Genomic DNA, 24,472 nt, shown 5'->3' with positions numbered 1-24,472 from the left:
CCTCACCAATGCCGAGTTCAGGGGCAGAATCCCTTCCCTGCTCCCACTGGCCACCGTTTCTCATGCAGGCCAAGATGCCATTGGCCTTCTTGGCCACCTAGGTCACTGGTGGCCCATGTTTCAACCGTCAACTGGCACTCTCAGGTCCTTCTCCGCCAGGCAGCTCTCCGGCCACTCCTCTCCAAGCCTGGAGTGCTGCAAGAATGTCTTAAGGAATAAAGTACAAGCCAGGACACTAGCTGGGGCTTGCTATGAAATCTCACATAAGATGGTAGTTTAGCCTCTATTGCATCTTAATTGGAAGAAAAGCGTCATTATCATAGTGGACAGAACACCAAGTGAGAGAACCCAGAGCTTTCATGCTGCCATTATTGGAATGTGCTTGAAATGTCTAAAAATTGAGGGCAACTTCTTATGGTGAGAAATATTAAGTTGAACACAAGGGAAAGCTGTGTTTTACTTCATCCAGACAGATAACAATATTCTACCATGTCACGGAACAAAGATCATTTTTGGAATCAAAGGATATATTCCCAGATATATCTTTGCAAAAATGACTTAAGCAGTCCCATATCCCACCCACGCTGCCCCCTCAGTTGTGCCAACAGAACTGTTCATAGCAATGCACAACGAACCCATTCAGAGAACAGGACTCAAGTTAAACCAGAACAGGGACCCGATCTGAGTTTAACTTCCTTTCTTCTCCTTTTTTGGTACATTTTTAACGGATCAGTTCTCAGATTCAGTCCATACGCTGAAACAACTGAGGTGACAGAAGAACGCAGGCTGCTGTCTGAAAACTTTTAGCCCAATTTGCCCACATGGGCAAGAAAGGAATACAGACAAAGCAAAAGAACTCAAACTACCATTGTGATAAACAATAGCTTAATCTTCTAAATGTGAAACCCTCCTACTCAAAACCACACACATTTAATTTAAATTATCAAGAAATCTCCACTGATTTTTGACTTCTTGACTAGCACACATCAAATGTGACCTTAAATTTATAATATCTTTGTTGGTTTTGATGGCTTTGCCTGGTCTGAAATGCTTCTCGTTGGTGTGAAGGTGGGCAGCTATGTTTACACAGCATTGCAGCAGAGGAGTCATCAACATCCAGATACACAATTCCCAGCTGCTCAGAGTTTAGTTCACAAGATTTACACGTATGATTCAGCGGGGAGGTAGTCTGTCACTCCACAGCCTATTATTCTTCAAAGAGACACAGACTGTGTAAATAAGCACACCTACTTTTCCCTCATTTCAATTATATTCCATAATGACTTCAAACAATGGCTCTTTTCCTACCAAGACTTCCTGTTAACATATTTCTCCTTCAAAAAAACCCCTGCAGTTTTGTTTTCAAGCATGATGTCTGGTTTTATTTAAATACAGTCAATTTGATGGACTCCCATCTAGTTCAGATGGAGATGGGATCAAGGAGTGCAGGGAAAGGATGATGGGAACGGTTTTCAGTTGAAAGAGGGGAGATTGAGATGAGATATTAGGCAGAAATGTCATCCTGTGAGGGTGGAGAGGCCCTGGCACAGGTTGCCAAGAGAAGTCATGGATGCCCCACAGAATCATAAACTGGTTTGGATTGGAAGGCACCTCAAAGCCCATCCACTTACAATCCCCCTGCCACGGGCAGGGACACCTCCCACCATATCAGGCCGCTCAAGGCCCCATCCCTGGAGGTGTTCAAGACCAGGTTGGACGGGGCTTTGAGCCCCATGATCCTCTGGGAGGTGTCCCTGGCCACGGGATAGGGTTGGAACTAGACGGGCTTTGAGGTCCCTTCCAAGCCAAACCATTCCATGATTCTATGATTTATTTACTTAACATCTTATTCCTCAAGATGGGTTTATAACATGCAAGTTCTGCGAGGGGAATTACACGCTTATTTGTTAGAAAAACAATTTTTGAAGTTGTTTGGCTGTTCTCCAGCACCTGGAATATGAGGAAAGCATGGAAAGAAATAATATGGTTTAGCCTCTTCTTTAGTTAAACAAGGAGATGGAGATTTGCATGTATTATATGCTAACAGTGCTACACACAGGTATGACATCCACTCAACCATGTGTTTTGAGGGTCTATGAAGCCCAGTATGCAGGACTTTTAAAAGAAACTATAACCACTGTGTTATCTGTTGGGCTTGGTCTTTGACACAACATTCCAGAAAACCTGGAGTGCTCTTGGCACACTGACAATGCAATCAATCAGAATCGCCTCATCCATTTTCTCAGACGAGCAGTTACAAGTCTAAAACTCAGGACAGTTTCCCTTTGAGAACAGAGGTTTACACTGCCTGCAAACAACAGAGCTACTTACTCCCAGAATGCAGCAGAAATAAAACAGGAATGTAGCCCACTATTCCTGTTCATAAACCAAAATATACCTCAGTTAAGCAGTGACGGGAAACAAGAGAACTTATTTTCTCTGTGTCCCACCAGGAGCTTTCGTCATGCACGCTGCATAAAGCTGACATGGTGAAGAAAGCTCAGTAGGCCAGCAGAGTATGTACACTGCAGCTCAAATGTCCGGAGGATTCAAAACAAATATCTTAAAAGATTTAATTGCAAATGGAAAATGGCAACTTTATGAAGCTTATAATTCAGACAAACCCAGACTAGCTGTCTTGGGAAATAGTTCACAACTTCCAAAGCTATCTCCCTATTAAATTCCATATTTCTTATCTACATCTTGGAGATGCCTAGGGGTACTTAAAGTAATCAAGAATAGTTTCAATACAGTCAAAAACATTTTTCAGCTTGTCCCTCTCAAAAAAATATTTAGCTTAAAACTTGGCCTGAAATTGGCAGAAAACAAGAAAACTTCCTTATAAACAACTGAAATATGCGAAAAACTTAACAATGCTAATAGGATGAGTGTGACTTTAAACGCACAAGCATCAAGAAACATCAACATTCATCAATGCTGAGTGGTTAGACTGTCACACCAGAAGGATAGGACATCACCCAAAGAGACCTGGACAAGCTGGAGAAGTTGGCCTGTGTGAACCTCATGAGGTTCAACAAGGCCAAGGGCAAGGTCCTGCACCTGGGTCAGGTCAATCCATGGCTTCAAAACAGGCTGGGGGGCGACGTAACTGAGGGCAGCCCTGAGGAGAAGGGCTTATGGTGCTGGGGAACGAGAAGCTCCACATGAGCTGGCAATGTGTGCTCACAGCCCCAAAGGCCAACTGTGTCCTGGGCAACATGAAAAGAAGCGTGGCCTGCAGGGTGAGGGAGGGGATTCTGTCTCTCTGCTCTGCTGTCATGAGACCACACCTGGAACCCTATGTCCAGCTTTGGAATCCCCAAAATAAGAGGCATATGGAACTCCTAGAATGGGTCCAGAGTAGGCCGCAGAGAGGATCAGAGGACTGGAGTACCTCTGCTGTGACAAAGGCTGAGAGGGTTGGGGTTGTTCAGCCTGAAGAAGAGAAGGCTGTGGAAGGACCTTTGCACAGCTTCCAGTACTGAAAGGGGCTCCAGGAAAGCAAGGGAGTGACTTTTAACAAGGGATTGGAGTGACAGATTGAGGGGGAACAGCTTTAAATTGGAAGGATGAAAATTTAGACTAAACATTATGAAGAAATTCTTCACTGTGAGGTTGGTAAGGCACTGGCACAGGTTGCCCAGGGAAGCTGTGTCTACCCCATCCCTGGAGGTGTACAAGGCCAGGTTGGATGGGGCATTGAATACCCTGATCCAGTGGGAGGTGTCCCTGCCCATGGCAGGGGCTTGGAACTGGATGGGCTTTGAGATCCCTTCCAATCCAAACAGGATTCTATGAACATTCAGCATCACTGGTTCTTCTGGTATGGATGTGCTTCCAGTCAACAACAGAAATGGCTCATATGCAGCCCAACCAACAACATGAGCAGCTAATTTTTGTCTTATCCATCACCCCTCTTTCAAGACATATGATAAAGATTATTTTCTTTCAATTACTTGCATGAGGAAAAAGCCCTACCTGCTGACAGAACATTTTCCTAAATGTACCACTGTACCAAATATACTGGATTCAGCCAATACTACAGTTGTTAAGACAGAGGCAAGTATTAATATCAGGACTTCCAAGACTCAAATGTCTGTACAGCAAGCTTAGCACAGACTTGTTCCCTTCAGTTTCTGCTGGGCCATAGGAAGCTGTCAGAATAGAAAAACTGCAGTCACTGTAAAGCAGAGACACCTAATATTAGTCTGATAAACCCTACACAGTTCACCTTTCCTCTTTGGATACCCACTCACCAGAGTATAAACTGCAGTGCCAGAGAGCTTCCTTTTAGCAGAGAGTTGACACTCTCCAGCAGAGTATAACAGGAACAAAAGCAGCTACACAAAGATGATACCAGCCCACAGAGTGGGATGTCATCCCCATCAACAGTACCATTAATAATTAACTCATGGGAGCAGACTGCTCGGGAAGCTGGTGGAGAGGCTTTCATCCACAGTCATTTTAAGTACAAAGTGACTCAGGCAGCACATCCATTACCTGTTCAAGCCTGTAGGAACACAGCATGTTGAGAGGAAATGGTCCTTCCCTTCTCCTCCTTCCAGCCTCTCCACCTCAAGAGCAGTCCCACATCCCTTCTTATAGAATGGATTCACAGAATCACAAAATCATTTGGGTTGGAAAACACCTTTAAGATCATTGAGTCCAACCCTTAACCTCACACTTACAACTTCACCACTAAACCATGTCCCTAACTGCCATATCCACATGGCTTTTAAATTCCTTCAGAGATGGTGACTGCACTGGGCAACCTTTCCCAGTGCTTGACAGCAATGACCGCACTAGTGCAAGTCAGTGAGATAATGCAATGAGAAAGGAGTATTTTATATCTCTTGTTCTGCATCAGCTGGATCAGCTCCCTTACCTGGCTCACGATGCAGTCAGCTGATCTCCATGGGGCCAAGACAGATGGGAAAGGAAGAGGAGAGGGATGCTGTCGTTTTCAGCGGTGGGGAAACAATGGGAACAGGCTATAAATCCGTACCCTGGGCACCCTCTATTCACAGCTGGAGGGGAAAACCTTGTTCCCAGCCTAAATCCCAGAAGGAGTCAGTCATCAAAAATCACAGAATCATAGAATAGTTTGGGTTGGAAGGGACCTTAAAGATCATCTAGTTCCAACCCTCCTGCCATGGGTAGGAACACCTCCCACTAGATCAGGTTGCTCAAAGCCCCATCCAACCTGCCCTTGAACATGTCCAGGGATGGGGTAGCGACAACTTCCCTGGGCAACCTGGGCCAGGGCCTCACCACTCTCGTGGTGAGGAAATTCTTCCTAATGTCTAGTCTAAATCTGCCCCTCTCCAGTTTATACCCATTGCCCCTAGTCCTATCACTAGAAGCCTTTGTAAACAGTCCCTCCTTAGCTTTCTTGTAGCCCCCTTCAGGTATTGGAAGGTTGCTATAAGATCACCTCAGAGCCTTTTCTTCTCCAGGCTGAACAAGCCCAACTTTCTCAGCCTGTCCCCGTTTGGGAAGTGTTCCAGCACTCTGAACATCTTTGTAGCCTTCCCGTGGGCCCATATCCTTCTTCTGCTGAGGATTCCAGAACTGGACAAAATACTCCAGATGAGGTCTCACAAGAGAAGAACAGAGGGGCAGAATCACCTCCCTCGACCTGCTGGCCACATTTCTTTTGATGTGGCCCAGGATACAGTTGGCCTTCTTGGCTGCAAGCACACACTGCAGCTCATGTCGAGCTTCTCATCGACCAGCACCCCCAAGTCCTTCTCTGCAGGCCAAATCACATCATCCCCCATCCTGTGCCGAGGACAGGGAGGTGATTAATGGCAGCCAGCATGGCTTCACCAGGGGCAAGTCCTGTCTGACCAACCTAGTCGCTTTCTATGACGGGGTAACCACAGCAGTGGACACGGTAAAACCAATGGATGTGATCTACCTGGATTTCTGTTCCATAGACTTACAGATGTTCAGGTTTCTCAGGTGCTCAGGAACTTGATCCTCCTCTACAGTGGGAGGGGGTTTACCCCCTGGTCACCATTTTGTTGCCCCATGACCCAGGAGGGGTGAGGACAGCGGTTGTCAGTGAAGACTGAGGGGAAAAAAACTTGTTAAGTACCTCAGCCTTCTCCTCATCTGTTGGTATGAGGTCACCATTCCCAACTATCAGTGGACGTACATTCTCTTTAATCTTCCTCTTCTGATTGATGTACCTGTAGAAGCCCTTCTCGTTGGTCTTCACTTCCCTTGCCAAGTCCAGCTCCAGCTGCACCTGGGCCTTGCTAACCTCATCCCTACACAACCAGGCAGCGTCCCTATACTCTTCCCAGGTTACCAGCATCCCTATACACTTGCACTGCCTGTGCAGTTCCCTCTTGTTCTTGAGATTGACCAGCAGGTCTCAACTCAGCCGCGCTGGTCTCTTCCCTTTCCTGCCTTATTTCCTACACCTGGGGACTCAGTGCTCTTGTGCTTCATGGAAAGCATTCTTAAGTATCTACCAGGTCTGTTCTGCTCCCTTGTCCCTGAGAACCAAGTCCCAGGGGGTTCTCCTGAGTAACTCCTTGAAGAGCTGGAAGTCTGCTTTCCTGAAATTTAGGGTTCTGACTATAGTCCTCACCTGTCCCATATCCCTACAGACCTTAAACTCCACCATCGTATGATCACTGCAGCACAGACTACCTCCAATCCTAATGTCACTGATGGAGCTCACTTGTATTAGTGACCATTAGGTCCAGTACTGCATCCCCTTGGGTCGGGGTCTCTATTAGTTGGATTAAGAAATTACTTTCAATGCACTCTAGGAGTCTCCTGGATTACCTACATCTTGCTGTGCTACTTTTCCAGCATATGTCAGGGTGGTTGAAGTCCCTGAGTAGGATGAGAGCTTGCAAGATACCAAAACTAGCACTAATGAGTATCTGGTGGGAGCTGAGCATAAAGGTGAAGGATCAGCACAAATAGAATACTGTAGCTTTTTACAGAATCATGGAACGGTTTGGGTTGGAAGGGACCTTAAAGATCATCCAGTTCCAAAAACACTGCCACAGGCAGGGGCACCTTCCAAGATCACTTACCAATAAAGCTCGGTCACATTACAAGAACAGTGTGAGGAATGCTACGACCGGTTAAACACAGAGTTCTCAGAGTCCTCATTCCAGTGTCTTCCTATCAAATATAAAAAAGCGTGTATTTAAATACCTAACACAAATCCTATCTGCAGCACTTACAACACCAAACAACATCCATGACAAACAAGCACTTTAAACCCATCAAACTGCACCTCAGGAATTCCACTCAGCACCGATCTGTGACACTGATCTACAGGCTGAGCAGAGATATGTACAACTATACTTACACAGAGGAAAAAAGGTCTCTTCTAAGGCACAAAAAGAAACCCTCATAGGGCAGTGCTCCATTTCCTAAGCAGATATTTTCATTCCCAGTGTTAACCAATCTGTTCCAGTAAGCGAGTGGAAAAAAATAAGAGATATCCATTCATTCTTTGTATGTATGTTTTACTCCAAAGAATTCCAGGAATCTATTGTAAATCTAAGAAAACCCCTCAGTCACCACAGCACATTGTTCTCCAAAGGAACAGTGAGTCAAATTCAAAGTACCAGCAATAAAGTCGCATTCAGAACTTTTTCTATAGAACCCGGAACGGACAAAACCTCCAAAGTCAGCGCTGAGTCTTCAGGGGGAAAGAAAAAAATAAGGTTGTCAAAAGAGACTAACAGATAAATCCCAACTGAGTAATTACAAGGCGAAGCTCTCCCAAATATTAGCTAACTGGTATGTAAAAGGCAATTCAGTAAAAACTATGGCCAAGTCAACTAGCAGATTAACATATTAATCATCATTGGCTACCATCACTGAAAAAGCAATGTGAAGAAAACAGGCACTGGTGAGAAAACTCCAATAATTAAAGGTATTTCAGAAATGCAGACCACACTCTGAGAGTGCACTATGCTTCTGAAAAGATGATGCCCTTCTCTGTCTCCAGTGGCTCAGCACTGCTGGAAGATTTCATGTCCTTCCGACACTAACTTATTTCAGACAAGGAGAGTCAAGTCAGCAAAAACACTATGAATGTTACCTCTGCCTCCATGTCTGGAGCAAGACAGGCTCAGGACAGCCCAAACTAACACCAAGGCTGGCACACAGGGTGGAAAGTGACAGCAGCAGCTTCAGCAATGGGCACTGCTCCTGCCTGGGGCTTCTGACAGAGACCTTGCGAAGACGAACAGCCTCACAAGCACAGAAAGGGTGTTTTCTCTTTAAGGAAAGTGAAATAACATTTAAAACACATAGAACACCAGATCTGTTCAATTTCAAACTCAGAGGAGCACAAACAGACAGGATTCCTGTATTTTCACAGAATCATGGAATAGTTTGAGCTGAAAGGGACCTTAAAGCCCATCCAGTTCCAACCTCCCTTCTCCAAGCCCCATCCAAACTTGCCTTAAACACTTCCAGGGATGGGGCAGCCATGACTGGTCTGGGCAACCTGGGCCAGTGTCTCACCACCCTTAGCGTGAATAATTTCTTCCTGATGTCTAATTTAAATCTTCCCCCTTACAATTTACTTCCATTCCCCCTATCGCTTCATGCCCTTGTAAAAGTCCCTCCCTGACTCCTCTGGGCAACCTGTGTCACTGCCTCTCCACCCACACAAGGAAACATTTCTTCCTAAGATCTCATCTAAATCTCCCCTCTTTCAACAAAAAACTGTTCCCCCTCATCCTATCCCTGCACTCCCTGACAAAGAGGCCCTTCCCAGCTTTCCTGTAGCCAATTGGTACCACTCTGTGACATCTTCCAAGCTGTTAAGTATCTCCCATGACCAAGACTTTAGTTTTTCCTACACAAGAGCACTTTTACCTTTCCTACACAACTACAAAGTACCAGATCTACACACTTTGAAGGCATTCTCCATCCAATACGCTACCAACTGGCAGCTTTAACACAGGTAGCACAACGCGCTGCCACCCTCCTCCAGCCAGTGTCTCATTAATGATGCCTAGAAAATACTGATTATGATAAGGACTCCACCTTTTTGCTGCATCCTTCTTCAAACCTTGTCACCATCCTACTCTTCACCGTGTCACCACATTGTTGTGTGGTTCAGACCAGAGATACCCTTTTAGCCTTGCAATTGTAGTTCATTTTATAACATCTCTTTTGCCACTGATGGTTATGACCTGACCAAGGCCTGTTAGCTCCTTATTCAAACTTCCCACCTGAGCCAACAACTTCCTGCAGAGATGGATGAAGTGGATGCTACACTTCATGAAGAGTTCTTTAGAAGGTTTAGAGGCGACTGAGCAGCCTGGCTCATGCCACACCGCAGCCAAAAGTTAACTGCCGTGGTGTTTTCATCTTTGAAAGAAAAAAGAAGCCAAAATTTGTTTAAAAAGCAAAGCATGTGGGTTTTTTGGAAGGAGCTATGGATGCACAAAATGTGATGCTTCTGAATAACGAACTCCAAGTTATCCCACAATCACAGCAAACCCAACCAACAGTAATAACTTAAAATGAAAGAATATCTCCCAATATTCACGCCTGGGTCTCTCAGAAATCATAACTATTTCATGCAGCTTACTAAGCCGTCGGACCAACTACGAGATACTTCACTCCAAAAAGTTGTTTGCCATAGGACAGCACTGAGAAAGCAGCACTGGCAACGACAACCATGGTTAAGTCAGGATGGAGAGCTCACGCTGCACCTGTTGTCATGTGTGGGAAGGCTGGGCTTGGGAGCAGGGAAGCCTGGCACATCTGGATTTGTAGGAGCAGCTGGAAGCACCAGTCAGCTATGGAAGTCATAGAATCATAGAATGGTTTGGGTTGGAAAGGACCATGAAGGTCATCAAGTCCAACTCCCGCGCAGTAAGCAGGGACATCTTCAACTCAATCAGGTTGCTCAAATCGCCATCCAATGTGACCTTGAATGTTTCCAGGGACGGGGCATCCACCACCTCTCTGGGCAACCTGGGCCACTGTTTCACCACCCTTGGCATGAAAAATTTCTCCCTAATATGAGGTTAGTCTAAACCTCTCCTCTTACAGTTTAAAACCACTCCCCATTGTCCTATTGTTCAGGTCCAGCTAAAAGGTTTTTCCCCACCTTTAGATTCCTATACACCGGCCAATTTAAGGCTCAGCTTGACAGTGTGCTGGGCCATCTCACTCAAACTATAGATCATCTACAAAGGTCAGATCAAATAATCCTTGAAGTTCTTTCCAACCTCGCATTCTACGATTCTAGGATCTTTCTTATCAGCCCTCTTTAAGAAACAAAGGCCGCAATAAGGTCACCTTGAAGTCTCAATCATACAATCATAGAATGGCTTGGACTGGAAGGAACCTCCAAGCCCAGCCAGTTCCACGTCCCTGCCATGGGCAGGGACACCTCCTATTGAATCAGGTTGCTCAACGCCCCATCTAACCTGGTCTTGAACTCCTCCAGGGATGGGGCAGCCACGATCTCTCTAGGACAGCCTCTCTTCTCTGTGAACAACCCCAACTCTCTCAGCCTCTATAAGGATGCGTTTTGGGAAAGAAATTCATCAGAAAGGCAGAAATTGCAACTGGTTTCCCCCTGTTTCTGCTCTGTTTGCCACTGAAGAAGGTGGCTTATGAGCTGCAGCAGCTGCAAGGCGAGCAAGGGACCAGGACTGGGATCAAGACTAGGCAAGGGAATGGGACTAGAAACAGGTCTGGAACCGGGACACGGAACAGAACTAGGAACAGGACTGGGACTGGGAATGGGAACAGGACTAGGAATGGGAACTGAATGAGAGTGGGAATAGGACTCAGCCTGGAAACAGGCCTGGAAATGGTGGAAATGGGAATGGGACTGGGAATGAATAATGCAACGGGACCAGGAATGGGACTAAGAAGGAGAAGAGGAACAGGACTGGGAATGGGATTAGGAATGCGACTAGGAAAAGGAACAAGACTGGGACTGGGAACAGGGCCAGGACCAGAAACAAGACTAAAAACAAGAAAAAGACCAGAAACAAGATTAGGAACGGGAACAGCACCGGGAATGGGAATGTGACTGGAACTGGGAATGAGACTAGGAAGGGGAACGGGGTTAGGAACGAGACTAAGAAGGGGAAGGAGGCTGTTACTGTGACCGGGGACATAAACGGGAATGGGACCAGGAACGGGAATGGGACCAGAAATAGGACTGAGAAGGCAACCAGGAATGGGACTAGGAATGGGATCTGTAACAGCGGCAGGATCTGGAATGGGACTGGGAAGAGGACTGGGAATGGAACTGAGAACGGGACCAGGAATAGGACTGGGTGCGCGACTGGGAACGGCTACAGGACTGGGAAGGAGAACGCGATTGGGCACGGGATGAGGCCCGGGACGGGCCTGGGAAGGGCACCGGTCCCGCACGTACCTGCCGGGCCGGGCTCTACGGAGCCTCCGGGCCGGGCGCCGCCCGCGCCGCTTCCGGGTCCGCGCGCTGTGGCGTCACCGGGGAACCCGGAAGCGCGGCGGGGGCGGGGCTGGACCGCGCGATCGCGGGGGAGCGTGCGGAGCCGGCGGTTCGAGCTAAGGCGGGGCGGCGTTTCGCCCCCTTAGCTGAGTGGGTTTGAAAGTCAGGCGGAATGCCCCGCTCACAGCGCGACTTTGCGGCGTGTTTTCTTCCCAACGGGGTTTCTGAGGCGCTCAGAATTTGTTCGGTTCCGTCTGTGCTGAGCAGAGGGGACTTTTTCGGGAATCAATGACCTGGATGAAAGCACTGAGTGCACCCTCAGCAAGTTTGCAGACGACACTAAGCTGGGAGGAAGTGTGGATCTGCTGGAGGGTAGGGAGGCTCTGCAAAGGGAACCGAACAGGTTCGACCGCTGGGCCGAGACCAATGGCATGAGGTTTAACAAGGCCAAATGCCGGGTCCTGCACTTGGGGCACAACAACCCTATGCAGTGCTACAGACTAGGAGAAGAGTGGCTAGAAAGCTGCCTGGAGGAGAAGGACCTCGGGGTGTTGACAGCGGCTGAACATGAGCCAGCAGTGTGCCCAGGTGGCCAAGAAGGCCAATGGCATCTTCACTTGTATCAGAAACGGTGTGACCAGCAGGTCCAGGGAGGTGATTCTCCCTCTGTACTCGGCACTGTTGAGGCCACACCTTGAATCCTGTGTTCAGTTCTGGGCCCCTCACCACAAGAAGGATGTTGAGGCTCTGGAGTATGTCCAGAGAAGAGCAACGAAGCTGGTGAGGGCGCTGGAGAACAAGTCTTATGAGGAGCGGCTGAGAGAGCTGGGGTTGTTTAGCCTGGAGAAGGGGAGGATGGGGGGAGACCTTATTGCTCTCTACAACTACCTGAAAGGAGGTTGTGGAGAGGAGGGAGCTGGTATGTGCTTCTGAGTGACAGGTGATAGGACAATATGGAACGGCTTCAAGCAGCGCTAGGGGAGGTTCAAACTGGGTATCACCCTGTCCCTTTGTGTGTTCCCCCCACCTACTCCCCCATCCCCTTGTGTGTCCCCCTCATCCACCCCCTGTCCCATTGTGTGTCCCCCTTATCCCCTCCTGTCCTCTTTTGTCCCCAGTCCACCCCTTCTCCCTCCCAGTCCTCCCGTCCCCTCATCCCCTCAGTCTCCATTCCCACATCCCCTCATCCCTCCCCATCTCTTCATTCCCCCTTCTCTCTTCATCCCCCTGTTCTCCTTGTGTCTGCTTATCCTGCCCCATTCCCTCATTCCCTTCCCATTCTTTGTGCCCCCCCCCGTCCCCTTTCTTATATGTCCACTCACCCCCCCCGGTCCCCTCATGTTCCCCTCCATCCCCTTCTGTCCCTCCTGCCCCTTATTCCCTCCGTAACCTCCCTATCCCTTCAAATCCTCTTATCTCTTTGTCCTCTAATCACCCCACACATTCCCAAACCCCGTCTGCTTTTGCTTATCACCGCTATGTCCCCTCCATCTTCTCATCCCCCCCGCATCATGTCCTTCTGTCCCCTTATTCCCTCTTCCATTCCCTCATTCCCTCCTGTCCCCTGATCCCTTCCATCATGATCCTCTCATCCCCATTCCCCTTTTTCCCCTCCTCACCTTGTTGTCTTCCATCCCCTCATTCCCCCTTCACCTCCGCCACCATCCCCTCATCCCTCTGTCTTGTCATCCTCTTATCCTCCTAGTCCCCTCATTCCCCCCCAGTGTCACATCATCCTTCTCTGTCTCTTCATCCCCAACATTCCCGTATTGCCCTCCTGTTCCCCTCATCCCCCCGTCATCTCGTCATCATACCCTTGTCCACTCATTCCCCCCGCCCGCTCCTCGCGTCCCCTCTGTCTCCTCATATCACCTTGTATCTCCCGCCCCCTCATTCCACACTTCTCCCGTTGTGTCCTCCCATCCCCTTCTCATCCCCTGTCCCTCTTTTCCCCTCATCCCGCTGTCCCTCATGTTCCTGTCCTCTTGTTCCCTTGCCCTCCCTATCCCCCTCATGTTCCCCTGTCCTCTCATCTTCCCCATCCCCTCATCCCCTCCTGTCCACCCCATCCTGCTCTGTCCTCTCATGTGTCCCCCCCAAGTCTCCTTGTCCTATTCCATCACCCGTGTCCCCTTGTGTCCCCTCCATGCCCTCATGTCCCCCCAGTCCCCTTATCCCCCCATCCCCTCATGTCCCTTCCATCCCCTCATCCCCACGATCACCTTGTGCCCCCCCATCCCTTTGTCCCACCTATCCCCTCACTCCCCATCTCCTCATGTTCCCTCCATCCCCTCATGTCCCCCAGTCCCCTCATTCCCCTGTCCCCTCATCTTGCCTTGTTCCCTCATCATCCCTGTCCCCTCATCCCCTTGTGTCCCTTCTTCCCTCATCCTCCTCTGTCCTCATGTCACCCCATCTCCTCATCCCCTCGTCCTCTGATGTCCCCTCCTGTCTCCTCGTGTCCCCCCTCATCCCCTCATCATAGAATCATATAATCACCAGGTTGGAAAAGACCACTAGGATCATTGAGTCCAACCATTCCTATCAACCACTAAACCATGTCCCTGAGCACTTAATCTACTCGTCTTCTAAATACCTCCAGGGATGGTGACTTGATCACCTCCCTGGGCAGCCTGTTCCAGTGCCCAATGACCCTTTCTGTGAAAATCCTCCCATTCCCTCATTGTCCCCTCATGTCCCCCATTCCCTTGTGTCTTCCTGTCCTCTTGTTTCCCCATCTTTTTATGTCCACTGTCCCCCTTGTCGACTCATCACACCTGTCTCTTCATGTTCATCATCCTCTCATGTGCACCATCTCCTCATCCTCCTATCCCTCCTCATCCCACTCATTTCTTCATCGCCCGATTCCCTCATCCCCCGTTCTGTATCCCCTGTCCCCTCACCCTGCTCCATCTCCTCATGTACCCCATATCCTCTCATGTCCTCTCTCTTCCCCTCACCCACCTCCATCCCCTCATGTCCACCCATCCTCTCACTCTCTCCTGTCCCCTCCTGTCCTCCATTCCCTCATGTCCCTCCATCTCCTCATTCTCCCTTGTCCCTTATCCCCTCATCCTCCTATCCCTGCACATGCCATCATCCACCTCCCATCCCCTCATCTCCCTGCCCTTGCATCCTCTCATTCCCTCATGTCCCTCATCCCCTCATCTCCCCCATCCCTTTACCCTCACTTGTCTAGTCATTCCACCCACCCCCTTACCCCCTCTCATCAATCCGTCCCCTCATCCCTCTGAACTCTTGTCCTCCACCATCCTCTCATGTCCCCTTGTGTATCCCTGTCCCCTCGTGTACCCTCATCCCTCCCCAGCCCTGCCGACCCCTGTCCTGCCGACCCCTCTGCCTTTTGGCACTCCCGACAAATGTGGCCGGTGCTGGTGCTGACTTTTGAGGCATGAGGCCAGCAGCCACTGGAAAGGCAAGTCAGGAGATGGCCAGGGATATGTCATCCTCTCAGAGTGGCTGGTAGGGAAGGGCCCTGAGACTGATGAATCTGGCTGGGAAGACCACACTTCTGTTTTGTTACCTCAGGAGTTTGTAAAAAGAACAGATTTAGGATTAAAATTTTTTACTCCAGTTGTGTCAGTCGTCCAGGAACAGAAGAGGACAGTTTGGTATCAGCCCATAGGAAAACAAGCCAAACTGACCCCTGAGCAGCCCCAGCACCCTGGCTCTGGCACAGCAAGAGAAGTCATGTTGAGTTTCATTTCAGGAGTGTGCTGTCTTGCTCCCTGAAAACCTTCCTGGATTTGATGAAATGACTTCTGAAAACTAGCATTGTGTAGGCAGCCATTGGAGGTTTCCACTGCTCACGGCTCTGCTGGTGCAGGAAGGTGGTGAGCTATTCTGTCCACTGAGACAGACCGGGTGCCAAAGCATCCAACTGGGATCTTCCACCTCCTTTTGGCTGCTGGTCATGACTAATGGTCTGTGTGGGAGAAGATAAAACATTTTTTATCCAGGTTTATCCCAGCTGCGTGCTGTTATGACTGAAACCAGCAAGCTTGTCTTAGGTTGGTGCAAAAATAATTGCCGTTTTTAACCACCAACTTTAAAGGAGTACGTCTCAGCTGAGAACAAAATCTATCAATCAAAATGGGAAGCTTTAGAATCGACACGTTTTTGCCAATGAGAAACAAGTCCATTTAGTCCAGTAGCATGGCATTCTATAATCCTGGGACTGATGAATTCTTCAAGGTGTTTTAGGCTGCTGCTTGCTCATGGAAAACTCTTGCAAGAAGTTGTTGAGATGCTTGAAAATGTGTTAATTGGTGGGCGAGAGATCTGGGGAGGGCGCTGAGTGAGAATTTTTTTCAGCCCAGTTCATGCAGCCTTTGCAGAGTCATTTGTGAGGCATGCAGTCAGCATTGTCATGGAGAAGAATTGGTCCTTTTTGATAGAACAGTGTTGGATGTAAAATTTGCCATTCTTGGTGCATTTTGTTGATCTCCTGGCAATCTTCTGCTGGATGGTTTTCCAGGATTCAAGAAGTTTTAGTGGATGATTCCACCTGCAACCACCAAACAGTGACCACCATACATCTTTCAATACAGCTTCAGTTTGGGCAAGTGTTTTGGTGCTTCACCTCAGCCCAGCCACTGCATGGGCGCCATTGGTTGTTGTATAGGATGTATTTTCCATCACATATCAATGCCATCAAGAAAATGGATCATTTTTATTGTACAAAAGAAGGGCAGAACAGACTTTGTAATGGCAATTTTTTTAAATTTTCCAGTTGGGTGCAAATGTTGAACAACTGTTAACAGACAACATTGAGTACTTCTGCAACCTCTTGAGTTGCTTTGCATGAGTCATCTTCAATAATGCCCCTCGATTAGTTATCATCTATCAAAAAGGGATGTCTACGACCCTCCTCATCTTCAGGGGTCTGGTTTCTCTTATGAAATTTTTGGAACCACTGTTGAGCCATACATTCACTGACCATCCCCTGGCCAAATGCTTGGGTGACATTGCTGGCAGTTTTTGCTGCTTTATGTTCCCTTTTGGACTCGTACAACAAAATTGCTTGGGTTTGCTTTTTTCCACCTTTAATTTGACAGCATGGTATATAAAAGAATAAACAGCGAAACCAAAACTGCTGGCATAAATAAGTAGAGTGAACTTTGTGCTTTAGAATGGCATACTACGTGAACATGGTTAAATAAAAGTTTAGTCCAAAATCAGCATCGCAGTTCACAATGACAAAACCAGTAATTATTTTTGCACCAAGCTAGTATATTTTATTCTCGGTGACTTTCTGAATGACCCATGGAAGGAAACTGAAATCATATTCTCCTTCAATGCAGAAGATATTGTAATGTCTTGGAGAACTGGTCTGCTTACATTTTATGAGTTATATTTGGAATTTTTAGTTGAGCCACTTGTAATAAGATGTATTTTCCCCCTATATTTCCCCTCTGTATTGGCATGGTATGGCATGGATTACTGGGTCAAAGCAGTTGACACCTTCCAGCCCCAAGTGGCAGTAGTGGACATGTTGGAGAGCATGTCTGGAACCTGCCTAGTGAGAGCATGCCTGGGCATGTTACCTGCTCTACTGCCTGACCCCAGCGAGGGTCAGGGACAGAGAGCTTAAAAATCTCTGTGAAAGCCTTCAACCTCCTGTGCTGGACACCCACCATCTTCTGGACCCACTGGACAAAGAAACACATGTTGCAACATGTGAGGTCCCTAAGGTGGTGACTATCTCTTATCTTTTCTACTTATCTTGCAACTATTTCTGTCTTTTCTCCTTTCCCCTCTTTTCTTCTTTTCTTTCTCTCTTTTTTCTCTTTGTAACACGTGTAGCGGACTGTAGCTGGCAATTTGGTTTTGATTTTGGTTTGACTGTGGTAGCATTAGGGCTCTCTGTGCTGGTTTTGCAGTTTTGGTTAAACAGATTGTTAACTAATGTCACCAACTGATGCTGAGTGATGGGCTGTTCCGGTACCTTCGGCTGCTGCGTTTTTTCTGTTGCTGGTCTGTCACGTATGGCTTGTTGTTTGATCATTTGAATCCAGTGTTTTAAGGGCATGTACCTTGTTTAGTAAAAAATATTGTTTACACTCTCCTCCTGAGTGACTTTGGATTTCTCTGGCATAAAGAGCCTGGATAAAGAGCTCACTTTTTAAAGCGAGCCATAACAGAGAGCAACATCCATCTCACTACAACCTCGTTTCAGGCAGTTGTAGAGAGTGATGGGATCTCCTCTCAGCCTTCTTTTCTACAGACTTAACAACCCCAGTTCCCCTAGCTGTTCCTCATAAGGCTTGTGCTATCAACACTTCACCAGCTTCAATGCCCTTCTCTGGAGACACTCTAGCATCTTGATGTCCCTTGGAGTGAGGGGCCCAAAACTGAACCCAGGATTCAGGGCACAGCCTCAGCAGCATGATAATAATTCAAACCAGAATAACCCGATAAAGTGGATGTGGATGAGCTAAGGAAGAGGCTGCAGAAGCCTAAGCCGAAAGGCAGTTGCACAGTAGGAGATAAGCAAGAAGGAACACTCTTTGGGGACTTCGGTAAAGCCTTTGACACAGTTTCTCACAGCATTCTGCTGCAGAAACTGCCTCTGGCCTGGACAGGCACACACTCTCCTGGGTTGAAAACTGGTTGGATGGCCGGGCCCAGAGAGTGGTGGTAAATGGAGTTAACTTCAGCTGGAGACCAGTTACAAGTGGGGTTCCTCGGGACTCGGTACTGGGTCCAGCCCTGTTGAATGTCTTTATCAATGACCTGGATGAAGGCATTGAGTGCACCCTCAGCAAATTTGCGGATGACACTAAGCTGGGTGGAAGTGTGGATCTGCTGGAGGGTAGGGAGGCTTCGCAAAGGGATCTGAACAGGCTGGACCACTGGGCCGAGGCCAATGGCATGAGGTTCAACAAGGCCAAATGCCGGGTCCTGCACTTGGGGCACCACAACCCTATGCAGTGCTACAGACTGGGGGAAGAGTGGCTAGAAAGCTGCCTGGAGGAGAAGGACCTCGGGGTGTTGGTTGACAGCTGACTGAATATGATCCAGCAGTGTGCCCAGGTGGCCAAGAAGGCCAATGGCATCTTGGCTTGTATCAGAAATGGTGTGACCAGCAGGTCCAGGGAGGTTATTCTCCCTCTGTACTCAGCACTGGTGAGACCGCACCTTGAATCCTGTGTTCAGTTCTGGGCCCCTCACCACAAGAAGGATGTTGAGGCTCTGGAGTGTGTCCAGAGAAGAGCAACAAAGCTGGTGAGGGGGCTGGAGAACAAGTCTTATGAGGAGCGGCTGAGAGAGCTGGGGTTGTTTAGCCTGGAGAAGAGGAGGCTGAGGGGAGACCTTATTACTCTCTACAACTACCTGAAAGGAGGTTGTGGAGAGGAGGGAGCTGGCCTCTTCTCCCAAGTGACAGGGGACAGGACAAGGGAGAATGGCCTCAAGCTCCGCCAGGGGAGGTTCAGGCTGGATATCAGAAAAAAAATTCTTCACAGAAAGGGTCATTGGGCACTGGAACAGGCTGCCCAGGGCGGTGGTCGAGTCACCTTCCCTGGAGGTGTTTAAGGAATGGATGGATGAAGTGATTAGGGACATGGTTTAAGGGAGTGTTAGGAATGTTTGGACTCGATGATCCAGTGGGTCATTTCCAACCTGGTGATTCTATGATATGATTCTATGACTGTGGTTTGGTTTTGGACATAATATATGCAATATAGTCATTAATGAGACAGATTTTGATGTGCATGAAATTTGCAGGTGATACTAAGTTGAAAGGTATGAATAACAATTAGAGCAGGAAACAGGATGGAATTTAACAGAATAAAGTTCAAAGTCAGGCACTGAAAGAACAGAAAACCTTTGCTATGAACTCATTAGTTAGGGTAAATGAGGAGGGAAGAGGTCTGTTTTAGGCAACGCTAAGATTTCTTGAAGACCCTGTGAGACCTGGATATGTATTTGGGGACATGGTCTAGTGGCGGACTTAGCAGGGTTGAATGAGTGGTTGTACTCAATGATCTTAAAGGTCTTTCCCAACTGAAACCATTCTGTGATTCTATGATTCTATGATTTTCTGTTTCCTGTAATGATGGTTAAGCCAACAGGCAGATGGTCATGGGTCTGCAGTAGAGAGGTATTTCTCCTTTTTTCTTTTATGAGCCAGATATCTATGAAGGGTTTGCCTGGACTTGATCCCTGAAGGACTCATTTTTGTTACTGCGCCTTTGTTTTTTCCTTCCCAAAATATACGTGATAAAACAAAGGCCAGAGACTGTATTCCTTTCACATGAAGCAATTAGGAAATTGAATTTGAAAGAGAGTTTCAAAGGGAAGTATTTTCAACTGCTAGTCATGTGAAATAGTGGTGACACTGCACTGAAAACAGCACAGAGGGGGAAAATTCACCAAACTCAGAAATAAGACTCAGAGTAAAGTGATAATACCTTCAAAGGAAGGGCCCTCCAATGCCCTGGAATGTGAGATAAGCAGGGCGGCTGATGGATGAAGGAGGCATTGACCTGGGCAAGTGGCTCTGCAAGGGTCTGTCCACTGCATGGAAAGAGAAAAGCTGCTCTCACCAAGGGCTGCATGACAGAGCATGGAATTTGCAGTGCTGTCAGCATGAAAACACTGTATTTTTTGTTAATTTAGAGGCAAAAAATGTAACTCAAAAGAACTGTATCGTACATGGCAGAAGTTATTTTAAGACTTCATCACCATATCTAAAGAGGAGCACACCAGGGGAACCAAATATTTGTAGTGTCTATGACAAGTGATCATGGTCTGAAGACAGTTCTTATTACAGTAACATAAACACTGCTTTAACAAGGCTTACTTCAAATGGCTGAAAAAAAATGTCAAGTCTCATAAAAAAATTGAACAGAAAAGCTGAATGAAGACATTATGAATGAAACTGTTTTGAACCCCAAAACGCAATCCTCTGTTTAATCCTCTAGTGTAGTGGAAACAGAGAAGAAGATCATCAACATAAATTGACAATAAAGAGACAAAAAGGGAATTCAGTAATGGATACCAAGGAAATTAGGTATTATATGAAACTTGGGTGAGAAAAGAGTCAAAGTGTAAAAAGGAGAAAGCTGCAAAATGCAGTATTTCTTATTGCCATTCTCTACCATACATTCTTTATAGTTTTTGTCTTCCTAGATTTTATTTGTTTCTATTGACTTTTTCTTTTTTGACTTTTTAAAAGCTGCCTGAAAAATGTGAACTGTCAGGAAGACACTGAAACATAGAAAAAGAAAGGACAAGGAATTTGGAATGACGGAAGGTATCTTGTCTTTTTTTTATACCACCCGCTTACAATGAAAATGTTATCTCCTCCAGATGACACACAGAAGGTGGGCAGGATTTTAGAAGCAGCTGATAGATGATTGTGGCAAGTAGGATATCTGATTTTAATAGCTATTCTGCGATGCAACTTGTATAAGGAATCGCTAAATCCTCCTGTGGTTCCATGGTGGTATAACACCACAGCCTGTGTTCAGAAGTACCTGTTTTTCTGCTTCCAGCACCTGACAATGTGAAGTATTAACATCTCCAGTTCTCAGTTGGATTAGTGCTAGTTAAGAGCACACTAAACCTCATAACGGGGCACCTAGATATACAGAGACTGAACAGTACTTTTTTACATGGGTTGGATTTGCATTTGCAATGAATCTCAAGTGGTCGCTGGTCCCACCTGAGCTTTGCACTGAATCCTAAAATTGAGGGATGTGATCTGGTTTAGGAACCTTTTGCTGTGACAAAAAGATGTGAAGGGTGTCAGGGTAGAGAAGAATTACATTAAAAAATGCTTTATACTTTTACTCTATCCCACTGACCATCTCATGTCACCTGCTTTGTGAATATCACCACATATTGAAAGCTGAAGATCAGGTTTGCACAATAGAGGCCACACTGATGAGCACCATCAGCCCAGCTCTTGGCACACACAGATCTGGAAAACATAACACATATTTACACTTAAAAATTAAACATTTTTTTTTTTGTCAATGACAGCTGCTGTGATGTTTCCATAGGTTAAGGGGGAAAAAAAGGCATAACTTCATCATGAGGCAGTTGCATTTAAGAATAGCAACATTTAGGATGTCTGATTCTTGGGAAAAGTTGTCCCATGTCTTTTGGGTCACAAAAATTCTTTCTGAGGCTAAGCCCAAAAGAAAAGATAGTAAGAGAAAAAACAAATCTGCTTGGAATTCCCTTTGTGGCTTTTTTTCATTTTTATTTTGCATTGACATCAATGGAACTGGCTTTTTGTGTACCATGTATCGTGTATAAATACACAGAATGCATTTCATGAACAACAACAAAAAAAACCTTGGCTTTTCTGATAATGATGATGTGTTACCTTTTGAGAAACACTTTTCACCAGGATTAAATTAGAAAAAAAAAAGTGAAACAAAAAAAATAGAAAACCCAATGTTCTGGAGTGCTCTGCAATGCTGAAAACCTGACTTGAAGGTTTTCTTTAATTCAAAATTCTTGTTCAGCTCGTTGTTTACACCCTGAATCTCCTTCCTGTGTCTTATTCCTGGATAATTTATTTTGGTTCCTGCTGTTGTGCCAAAAGTATGATACAAATATTCTCGATTTTGTCTTCAGCAGTTTTTGCTGAAAGTAGAACATACATAAATCTGTCGTGACATTCAGTCTTATGCTTCATTACATTTTCTCAAGAGTTTTTGCAGTCTGTTATGTCTTTGTTTTTCACTTACTGCTTTTGCATTTGTTGTAAAGATTAAATATATATCATCTATATTTCAAGTTACCACTCTTAATTCTTCAGTCCTGTATATAGTTGTTCAAAAAAATGCCAGACTAGTATGAAAAGTTTTGTTGGAATGAAGGAAAGATTGAAAGCAATGCTATTGTCAGAACTTTATGGTCTGTGTTCTACTATTTACTCTGTAGATGTATGGGTTTATGATGTAAACCTTGCAAAAGTTATTTCACTGCTGTTACATGTGCAAACAATTTAATTGTACTTTGAATTTTGAAATATTGGATCTCAGTGTAAGATTACATGATTTATTTTTGCAAGAATCTGCTTAGCTTACCTATAATTTCTCTGTTCCAAACTATCAATCCCTCCACTCCACAACTGATTTTTGGATAAATTATGCATGTTAGAGCAGATGACTGCTCCAGGGTATTATATAACTTTTGTGAAAAAAATTGTACAACTGTCATCTAAACGATTTGTGTACACATCAACTGGAAAAGCAAATACATGTACCTCTTCTGTTATGTTCCTTTTAGATCTCAGGCTGGAAAAATGAGACCCCTAAAAGGTGTATAATGGAAGATAGCAGCATTTCTCATGTTCTTCCCACTCCTAACCATAGAAGGAATATTGTGGTTGTCATAGAATCATAGAATGATTTGGGTTGGAAGGGACCTCAAAGCCCATCCAATTCCAGCCCCGTGCCATGGGCAGGGACACCTTCCACAGCATCAGGTTGGTCAAGGCCTCATCTAACATATGCCATGGAGGGGGCATATGGTTGAGAAAGCCGAGCTAAGCAGTCATGTTAATGACAGACCATTTTAGTAGAGAGATTTAGATTGGATTAACACTTGTCGTGCTTATTGCCACAACAGAGGCTTTTTTTAAAGACCGAAACCACAAGTTATGGCTACTACTGGCAGTTACAATGATTTTATCAATGTTCAAACTACTTGTAACCATCACGTCTTGTCCAACAGGGCCGAGTACAAGGTGCTGCATCTAGGTCAGGGCAATCCCAAGCACAGATACAAGCTGGGCAGAGAATGGATTGAGCGTAGCCCTGAATAGAAAGACTTGGGGTGCTGTGGGACAAAGAAGTTCAACATGAGCCAACAACATGTGCTCTGCAGCATTTGTGGTGATGGAATCATCAAGGAGTGGGGGCATGATTTCATACATTTATGTATATTTTATATCATCATCTTCATTGTCATCATCATCATCTTCATCATCATTTTATTAAAGCTGTAGTTTTAGTTTCCAACCCACCAGTCTTTTTCCTCTCATTTCACTTTCACCTTTCCCTGGGCGGGGGAGGATTGGGAGTCCAACTGCTTGGTCTTAGCTGCTGAAATTGGCCAGGCCGGGGCCAAACCGTGACAGGGTTTTTGTGTCACATCTTGTACTTGTGTGTGATACTCAACAGCACTCTTGTTGCCTGTCATAGAGGAGGCTGAATAACTGAACATTTATTTATGTACAGTCCACTGTAGTGACATAAGGTAAAAATGGAAGTACTTTGCTGAGATCTCTGCATCAATATTGATTTTCAGTTTGGGAAACAAACAGAGCTCCATAAGTATCATCATTCCTGAGCATTATATTTTTATAGAAGGCAGAGTTTAGATATGGATAGACATCATTAGGTACATAACATGTTTGCCAATGACACCAAGCTATGTGGTGCCATCAACACACAGGAGGGAAGGGGTGCCATCCAAAAGGTCCTGGAGAGGCTGCAGAGGTGTGGCAAGGAGAACCTCGTGAAATTCAACAAGGCCAAGGGCAAGTTCCTGAACCTGGGTCGGGGCAATCCCAAGCACAATTGAATCCTGGGTGGAGAATAGATTGAGAGTAGTCCAGGAGAGAAGGACTTGGGGGTACTGATGGATGAGAATCTTGAGATGAGTTGCCAGTTGAGCTTGCATCCAGGAAAGCCAACAATGTCCTGGACTGCATCCAAAGCAGTGGGACCAGCAGGACAAGGGGAGGGATCCTCCCCTTCTAATCCTCATGAGACCTCACCTAGAACCCTGAGTTCAGTTCAGGAGTCCTCAGCACGGGAAGGACATGGATCTGTTGGAGCGAGTCCAGAGGAGGCCAGAGAGATGATGTGACAGCTGGAGAACCTCCCATACGAGGCCAGGCTGGAGAAGAGTTGGGGTTGTTTGCACTGGAGAAGAAAAGGCTGTGGGGAGACCTTAGAGCAGCTTCCGGTCCTGAAAGGGGCTCCAGGAAAGCTGAGGAGGAGCTCTTGAGCAGGTAATGAAGGGATAAGATGAGAGGGAATGGTT

The 24,472-nt window shown here is 46.4% G+C and overlaps 1 protein-coding gene across 7 annotated transcripts in view; it reads right to left on the bottom strand.

Moving 5' to 3' along the window:
- The window catches only part of FAM172A (family with sequence similarity 172 member A), a 309,719-nt gene extending 298,215 nt beyond the window's left edge, over positions 1–11,504 (bottom strand). For 2 of the 7 annotated variants that reach the window (XM_054053578.1, XM_054053579.1), the window contains exon 1: positions 11,399–11,460. The gene's annotated coding sequence lies outside the window, so the exon portion shown is untranslated. Of the gene's footprint in view, positions 1–7,058; positions 7,150–10,433; positions 10,494–11,398 lie in introns of those variants that run through there. The other 5 variants (XM_054053583.1, XM_054053576.1, XM_054053577.1 and 2 more) reach the window with 5 other exon arrangements.
- Positions 11,505–24,472: the final 12,968 nt, after the last annotated feature.

This window comes from Cuculus canorus, chromosome Z, assembly GCF_017976375.1.
Source record: "Cuculus canorus isolate bCucCan1 chromosome Z, bCucCan1.pri, whole genome shotgun sequence".
Classification (NCBI taxonomy): Eukaryota; Metazoa; Chordata; class Aves; order Cuculiformes; family Cuculidae; genus Cuculus; species Cuculus canorus.
Note: the sequence above shows the minus strand (reverse complement) of the source record. Positions and strands in the feature narration are given on the sequence as shown.